This window comes from Antrostomus carolinensis, unplaced genomic scaffold (assembly GCF_000700745.2).
Source record: "Antrostomus carolinensis isolate BGI_N321 unplaced genomic scaffold, ASM70074v2 scaffold30828, whole genome shotgun sequence".
In the NCBI taxonomy this organism is placed as follows: domain Eukaryota; kingdom Metazoa; phylum Chordata; class Aves; order Caprimulgiformes; family Caprimulgidae; genus Antrostomus; species Antrostomus carolinensis.
The window spans coordinates 40008-49524 of NW_010335509.1; positions in this window are offsets into that span (position 1 = coordinate 40008).

Here is a 9517-nt window from a genome sequence, read left to right on the forward strand (position 1 = left end):
CCAGCTCTCAAGATTCCTTCATGTTTCCATCTGCCTGCTAACAACTCTCACAACTGGCCTCACAATTACAATTATCTTCAGAAGGACTGAAACTCATTTCACCCACACTTTTCTCCTTGCCAGTATCCCACCTTCTCAAATGTCAGCCTATGAGATTCCATCAAGATTGCTCAAAATTAAGCCCAAAATCTGGCCTAGAGGATTTTGCACGTTTGGTCACATATAGTTTTGGCTTGGATTTTGCTGAGGAGCTGGATGAAGTCAACACAAGTTAATTTCTATAGTTCTGTTTGATTTTTCTGGGCTGGTAACACTGGAAAGGAAGAATTCTGTCCCAAGAAAAACTATATACCCACCAATTCTACAATGCTTACACACAGCTGGGCACAAAGATCACCAACAGGCTCGAAATAATAACTTTTCTGCAAGGACACAGAAGGCTGCAAAGAGAAATGGGTTATGTATGAACAGTCTTGGGAGAGGGGAGGGAGATGGAAGGAAAAAGGAAGAAGCAACAGGGACTCCAGTAAGCGCTGTATAAACACCAACTACCCACCCCTTAAAACACACCTTTATGAATCATTAATCCACACAACTGACAGAGCAGAGGAAGGAGGAAATACTCATAATGTAGTAAATTCAAGTATAGGTATCGTGCCTACCCCAGGTTCTCCTTCTCATTTTTTGTGCTTTCAGCCCTACATCTTGCTAGTTTACATCTCCTTACGCTGTCTGTGCTTCCTTCCTACAACAGGAGCGGACCAGCAGTACAAACTGCAACCACTATGTCAACACATGCCAAAGCAACAGGTTCATCTTGAAACATTTCAAGCATCAGGTCAAGAGGTTTAAGGTCTTCTGTAGTGAAGAGCCCACAAATCAGTGACAGGAGCAATGTTATCTCCAGACACTCTGCCCTCTCAGAAAAGATCACCCAGCACTTGGTCCATCGGGAGTGACCACTACTGTGAACTGCACTGGCACTAGAACTGGCCCTTGCTGGGACACTGTGTATTTGCTGTCACCCATTCAGTACAAAGACCTGAATTATTCTTCCTTTAAAGTTTCTGGTTTATACTTAAAACTCTAAAAATCACTGTAAGAATAGGAAGTACATCCTCCAGAAGTGTCTGGCACTTCCCTTGGATTGGCCAATGCCATGCAGAGGCAGGCATGACACTGGAGACAGCTGATTCCCAGTTTCCTACTTGGGCTGGGAAACCTCCCGATAGCAGCTCTTTTTAAAGAAAACTTGTAATAAAACTTCTAATACTACAAACAAGCAAAAAGTCCTTGCAGCCTACCCAAAAGAAGCCAGAATGCCAGAGCTGCCAATAGCAGGATATTAAGCTACCACTTTCTTCAAGTATTTGGCTCATCATTTCTTTTCTCCCTGGTTAGCACCACAACTGCTGTGACCACTCAGGTATTGCCACAACCACAACAGGAACAGATGAGCAAATGCCAGACCTCAGCCAGGCGACAGGGGAAGAGAAGCCAGCTCTGCTCATTCCATTTTACTGCTGCATATAATGCCCATTGTAGCAATGGGTTAAATCACTACCAGGTGAGCTCTTACAAAGCAATAAAAAGATTCCCCCCCTCCCTCCTTGTTCTCTTTAAAAATAAACTGTTACGCTTTTGTACACATAGGGAAGCGGGTGCAGAGACCAGATATCAACTGGACAAGGGGCAATGGGTGTGAGCTGGAACACAGGAGGTTCCACTTAAACTTGAGAAAAAACTTCTTTACAGTAAGGGTGACAGAGCCCTGGGACAGGCTGCCCAGGGAGGGTGTGGAGTCTCCTTCTCTGGAGACATTCAAGACCCGCCTGGACGCCTTCCTGTGTGATCTCATTTAGATTCCTGCTCTGGCAGGGGGGTTGGACTGGATGATCTTTTGAGGTCCCTTCCAATCCCTGACATTCTGTGTGTGTGATTCTGTGTGGACTAAAAGGACAATCCACAGCAGCAAGAGAGCAGATAAGTGACAAGCTTGTGCGTCCTGCGTTCGCCGTGGTCCATGCCCCATGTCCCTTCAGGGTGTACGCCGTGTGCTGAGCCCTCAGCCATGCTGCAGCCTTTGGGACTCTGGGGCTTGAGAAGAAATAAAGTACAAACAAAACCTGGTACACAAAGTAGAACATCGGCTCCCTCAAAGGCAAGTAGACTTGCTGGAGCAAGCAACTTCACTGGCTGGAAGTAATAGCAAACACGTAAACTATCAGCAAGGAACAGGAAAGAATTATTCATGTACTTGGGTTGTTCTCTGTAGCTGGGCTCCAAGACCCTCAGCACAACCACACTGTGTATGCTCATTTAAGTTATTTTATCTCATTGTTATCCAGCTGCTGTGGGTCAGGGCAGGCAGTCAATCTGTTTAATATTTTCCCCACCTCTCCAAACTATCTCATCACCTTCACAGTGTTCACTGCACAGCCAGCTCTGCCTCAAAATCACTGCATACCTTGTCTTACCACTCCTTCTAAACCCAGATTAAAGCACATCTTTTTTCTGTTTCTCATATGTACATTAACAGTTCGGAAACAAGAGATTAACGCGCTGATGCATCATCAACACAGACAAAATGCCCACATGCCTTTGACTAAGAAATCTGTCAACTTAATGTTCATCTCTTCATAGCTCTGTGTGACTGGACAGTTTGCCAAAGCAATGAAACTCTAATAAATCTTCACTCAGAATAACAAGAACAAATGATTTTCTATTAAAAAAAAACCTAAAAGGAACTGTAATCAATTTTTGTACACTCCTTGCATCTTCAAAGGGCCATTTAAATCTGGAATTAAAACACAAATAGTTTAAAACATTTTCTACTACGTTCTTACAAAATGCTAAACAAAAGTAGTGCATCAAAAGAAGGAAGTGATTAAGAACCTATTCTTAAAATAATTATTTTTTTTAGTTCCCATGAGAGCAAAGCACAAGTCCAGCTTGAGGTCATAAGTGAAATGACTTCAGCTTCACTGCAGAGAAATCAGCGTGAAGCTGACAACAATATTTAGACACTATTCCAAATTCCAAAGTCAATTACTTCGAACAACACTGTGACTGAAAGCAGCTGCCTAACTGAAACCCATCCTCAGATTTTAAAGCAGCAAACCAACAACAAAAACAAGTGGAGAGACCCAGTGGCTGCTGCTCCTGCCAGCTCCCTGTCTCTTAAGACCACGCAAATTCCTTCAAGAAATGCAGAGCAACTTGCCGACCAGCTAGACAATCCCAATGTACCTGCAAGCTTAAAACATCAGTGCACACACGGTCCTGCAACAGCCACTGCAGCTCTGCAGAGTGCTGGTTCCAAAGAGGGGAGGAGGAGAGTGTCCCAAGGGAGGTTTGGACCCAATACTGCATGGTACCAGCTGAGACAGCAGCATCCACGCCAGCCATGGCATGACCTGGAGGATGCTGGTGCCCCAGGAGAGGAGCGCAGAGGGAACCAGGCTCTCAGCTGCGTTCTGCAGGGGTTGCTGCTGCCAGAAGCACAGCCTGTGCTGCCCAGGATGTGCTGGCTCATGTAAATAATTAATGCTGGAGGAATATGTGACTTCCACATCTTCATCACTATCAAACACAGATCAAATCAAAGTGGCTGCAAACCATCCGGTGGGTAATGTGTGATACATTCCAGCAGCTCAGTTCAGTCTCCCATGTAGAAATCTCCACCTCCTGAGACCAAATGTCCTCAAGTGATTTGACCACAGCAAACCAACTACAAAAGTTTCAGCTGAACAGCCAACAGAGTTGGAATTCCCCTTGGATGCAGGGAACTCAAGGTGCTTTGGAAGAGTCACAGCGTTTTCAGAAGAGAAGCTGCAGACAATCGAGGCTGCAACTTCCACACGCTGCAGCCTCCACCTATGAGTCCTGGGTGTGCCAAGAGAGGCTGCAGTCCATTCCCCAAGTTCTTCACATACTTTTTCCCAGCTGAAGAACTACCTCAGGCAGCTTTGATCCAAGCAGGCAGAGGGATAAGGCAGCACTGGTCTGCCAGAGTAACACAACTCTCTGTTTTTAAAATTCCAGTGAAAGCAGCTGCGGTTTAAAAACAATGACAAATGTTCAAGGGTTGCCTTCACTGGTGATTAGCAATCCACAGCATTTGAAGTGTCTGGCTAACAAATATTATCTAGAAGAATAGTTCATGAATGATCTTACAGGATATTTTAGTGATGCTTTTGACCCAGTAGGGACAAGGCAAATGGGTGACCTTCTTCCTTAACAGGTATGAGGCACGTGACACACCATTCACAGCTGGTAAGATGACTTAAAGTTTAACCCTCTACAATACTGAAAAAAAACATTCAATCAATAAATTCAATGGAAAATCTCCTGCTGACATCAGTAGAAGCATGACCAAGCTCTGATATAAAATGACTCACAACAGAAGAACCCTCTGTTCTCCTCCCTTAAATCAGAGGATTTTAAGATGGACTACCATCAGTGTAAAACCACGTGACATCATCACCCTCTGAATTTGACATTTAAAAAGATATTTATCTGTGTGCAAACCCAGAAGTTCTGGGTTTTTTCATTCATAACTAGCATTAAGAAACACTAGCATTTTCAGAAACACTGATTTCCAGAAAGAGCACTGAAGGGGCAGAGAAGGAGAGCTGTAAATGTTACACTAAATTCCACCCCAAAACAAGACCGGATCTCAGAAGGCTGGTCTGGTCATCTTACATAATGTCTATTTAATAGGTGGTTTGAATAAATCAAATTGATTGATTGATTAAATAGAAACTACATACTATAGTACAGTAGAACCTATGGTTTTTATACAGCCCAAATGCTTTATTATTTCTGATTCAACTTGCAGTTCCCCATTCTTTATCTACCTTAGAAATGGTCAAAACAGTATCAGAGCATTATGTTTCAAATCCTTTTCTAATAGAAGACAATAGGGAAGACTCTGTCATAAATACCAGCCTGAAAAATCCCCTTCCCCCATTCAGAAAAAAAAAAAAAATGAAGTTCATTCTCCACACCATGACCTGTAAATGTTGCTGAGCATGGAATTTCAGCTGGCAAGCTATCTTGTGATCGTAGTGAACCAAACTGCACAAACCAAAAGGTCTTTAAAATACCCTGTGGGGGAAGAAATGCACCAAATCTTGCTTAAAAATCAGGGAACAGTGAGAGTGGATTACATTCTCATGGCTACAAAGTGAGACTGACAGCACTAGAAGAGGGACACAGATTTTTCTGACATAACCACACTGTGCATGTAAACCCCTCATTTCCACCCTCTCGTCTTTCCCTTGTTTTGATACCAGGGACAGGGGAAATCTCTGGCTAGAGCTGGCTCCCTAGCTCAGGAATTCATTTTTTTTTCTTTTGCATTCAGACAGCACCTGGCCTAGATCTATCGTACATGGAATTTAAACACAAACCTCGGCGCGCCGCAGCTCAGATTCCACAGGCCTGACCACGTTGCCCAAATATATATTCGCAGCAAAGATACCTTGAAAAGCAGCTACTGTGGAGCTGCAGGAAACACTTCTCATACAGACCACAGGGGTCTTGTTTCTATAGCTTGTTTCTATAAGCAAATTATTTTGTTTTCAAATCTGAATCTTGTAAATTCAGTTTAAGGAATGAGCTACAGAAATGTATCGTGTTTTCCTGTTTAGTTAACAGATTCCCACTGGTAAGCAAATTATTTTGTTTTCAAACCTGAATCTTGTAAATTCAGTTTACAGGAATGAGCTACAGAAATGTATCATGTTTTCCTGTTTAGTTAACAGATTCCCACTGCCCTTGTGCTACAAGACCTCTTTTTTGTCTTGTTAACTCCTGCCTCAAAACCCACTTCCTCTGTGCCTGCCCCTGCCCCCCAATTCCTTCCTGTACATGATCATGCAATCTTTGGAGGTAGACTAAGATTTTTCCTGTCATTGCAGGTGATTGTAATTAAGACCTTAATGTAAGCAATAGAAAAAAAAAATTAGTATTACAGTAGCTAAATAGATCAGCTTTTTAAGCAACACACAGAAGGAACTTTCTGGCTTCTCCCCAGCATTTTTTTTTTTTTTGAAGGCGTGGTTTTAATTTGTTTTTTCATCTCCAATGTGTTTTGTTGGGGAGTTGGGCCTGTCAGCTCAGCTCTTCAAGAGCCAAAACTAACAGTATTTTCCCAAACAAAGGTTCATTCAGGGAATCAGATTATATGCATTGTGTGCTGGAGCAAAGAGGCAGGCAAGTGAAACAAAAACATTTCTACACTGAGGGAACGCGTGTAGGACTTGTGAGGAGGCCACGCTTTAGCATCTTACTATTCACACCCACAAAGTTAATCCCAGCTGCAGCCCTAGGATACTAATCCCAGACAGAGCTCGTTTTAAAAGTAAGTATTAGGGCAGCTCATGTTCTTGGTTACCTACTTCATCCTCCTTACCTGAAATCCTCCCGCAGCAGTGGACTCCAGGTTTGGGGGGGATGTTCTATTGCCCACACTCCACAAACGACAGTAGGGAACTTCGTGCTGAAGTTACATCAAACATCTTAAAACAATCAAACCCTCTCCACCATTTGATTCCTCTCCTTTTAAAAATAATACTTCAAGCTTGAAGACAGAGACACCAGAATAGACAAGCTTTTTTTCCTCTATCATGACCATTATATATTAAGAAGTGTTAAAAAAATTAATTAAAAAAAAAAAATCAAAGTTATCCACTGTTAAATTGGAATTGCAACACCTGCCAAGGAACGTGCTATCTAGACCTGAGTTCACCCAGGAAGGCTGAGGTATGCACCTCCTTAAAAGAAGCAGGAAAGTAAAAGATCAGTCATACACCAGAAGCAAACATTCCTGCCCCAATGAATGCACTATAAACCTTCATTTATTTATTTTACAAATTGAACGTTACTTTAATCAAAGTTTAGAAGTTTAACTTCATTTGCATAAATGAAGGTTCACAAGTCTGGGCTCTTGTTCTGATAAGACCGTGTCTACGCTGGCGACTCAGGAGTGGACCCAGTAAGTGTTGTGGGCCTGGTTTGTACCTGTGCTTTGCCACAGCAGGATCCTGCAGCCTTCTCAGAGACAAGCAAGAGCTCAAAAACTCACCTTTTGAGAGTATTATCACATCTACACTGACAGTTTTTATACCACCATTAGGTCAATCATGGAAAGGCGTTTCAGTCAAACATGATATGGCCAAGAGCTGCTTCATGAAGAAGGCAGCTTGCAGACACAGTTGGGAAGGACCATTGCAGAAATGCTTTCAAGAGAAGCAGGTTTCACACAAGTTATGAAAGGGTGAAAGAGCACTGGAACAGCACAGGGCGAAGGGGAACATAAAGAGCAGTACAAATATCAAGGAGATTTGGAGGCTACAGTGTCCTTCAGCCAGTGTCTATTTAAAGACTCAGAATATTTAGACAGTTTCTCATTTCCAGTCAGAAATCAAAGGATACTTCTAAAAATGTTCCTGCTTTTCCGACGTTTGTCCAATATTGACTCACTTCACTAGAGAGCTGGAACAGCACAAAAGCAGAAAAAGTTTCTTAAGTAATATCAAGAATGTTTCAGTCAAAAGGCTGAGAAATCAGCCTCACCATCACCATCTATTGCTGCTAACCCTGGATCAAAACCTCTTCTTCATCCCTGCTCTACCCAAGGGTGCCCATCTACAAAAGTCACATACTTTATAATTTGATAAATATTAAAACTTTATAAAATGTCACATACTTCAACTGTTAAAATGTCAAGACCTTCTTCAAAGAACTACCAGATACCATCACAAGAAAAGCCACTGACACACAGAACTTACACAGTGCTCTGAGATCCAGGGTCAGAAGCAAGCGCCACTGCTTTCATTGGCCCAAATGTGAAATGCCAAGATGCAGAGCAGCTGCCCACGGCCACAAAGTGTGGCAGAATGCCAGCAGATCATATCCCAGCCACACACCCACACCAGAAATACTACTAGCAAAGTAAGTTTTAGCAAGGATTAGATTTACATAGTTCAATTTATGTATTTCCTAGCATGAGAGAATAATCTAGGAAATGTTCATATGCTCACTATGGAAATAGCATTAAGAACTGAGCTGACCTGCACATGCATTATCATTTTATTTGGCCAATGTGACATGACTTGTCTGCATTCACTTGCAAAACTGCATCCAGTTCTCTTTCCTGGTCTCTCACCACACCAGATTGACCAGTCAACACTGACCACCTCCACAGTCACTGCTTTGACTAGCTGCCACCTCCAGCTTCTTAAAAAATTATAATCTCACCAAGTTTAAAAATAGTTTTGCAGGACAGAGCACTCCACTCGAACACGGACCACCTCCTCACCAAATTTCAAAGCCCTGCTCTGATCCTTAGGGTAATAAAACTTTTGAAAAATGACTGGAACATCTTTGTTTTCTTCTTCCCTTTTTTTTTTTTAATATGGGAAGCACATTTTGTTTTAACTTTATTAGCAGAACAGACTGAACCACTTTGAACAACTTCTCATCAAAAAAACCATAGGCTCAGACATGGGAAAGTTCAGATCAAACAGTTAAAACAGCCAAAAGTACAATTAGCAGGCAACTTTAAGAAAAGAGGTGTGACCTGTGTTGCCTACAGTAACTGCTGGGTAAGAGGGTGGGAAGTCCATCCTTTTTAATGTTGTCTGCAGCATAGCTTAATGCCTCATGTTTTAACGGGCTCACCCTTGTAACACAATGATCGTGTTCTCTCTGTACTTGAAGCAGTGAGCATGAAACCAGCTCACAGGACACCAGGCAGCTGTTCTCCGCCTGCAAGCTGCGGGCCAAGGGTTGAAGTTGATCTACTAAAGATGCAAAACTTCAAAATCCAACCCCCTCTCCAGTTCCCCTTCTCTCTGGTGCTAGGATTGCAAGGTTTGTGTAGCTCCGTCAGTGTTGTGCCCTGGGCCAAAATGACCAGAAAATGAGTATCCAGCGTCATTCACAGAGTTGTCAAAACGATTTTTAACACAAGCAGCTGAAGAACTTTCATTTAGGGAACACATGCTCTATTCTGCCTGAAAGGAGCAGAAGACAAACATCAGCTTTAACGTACCTTGTGACTTGGTAATGTGCGATGGTGCACCAGTAACTAACACTGTGATCAGCAGCAGCGAGGGCTGTGAGTTACCAGATTTTCTCTGCTGTATCATCTGGACCAACAGTTTTCTTTCCAGCTCCCTCTCACTGCATGCTTCCCTTCTAGAAAACAGCCACCACACTCAAAGTATCGCTTCTCCTCTCCATCACTCCCTTCTTCATCTCACTTCCCTGCTGCTCAAACAAGGTTTAGAAGATTTTGGTGAGGTAAAGGAAACATTATATATCTAACAATGTTGCAGGTGGCACAACAAAGATGTCATGATCAGTTCTACTGTGATTTTTTTCTTACAAAATCTCTGCTGGGAGGTGGAGGAACTTTCCTACCGCTATCAACTGTTATGATGACGATGATAAACACGTATTGACAAACATATCAACATATTCCTAGCAGATCAATACAATACATCTG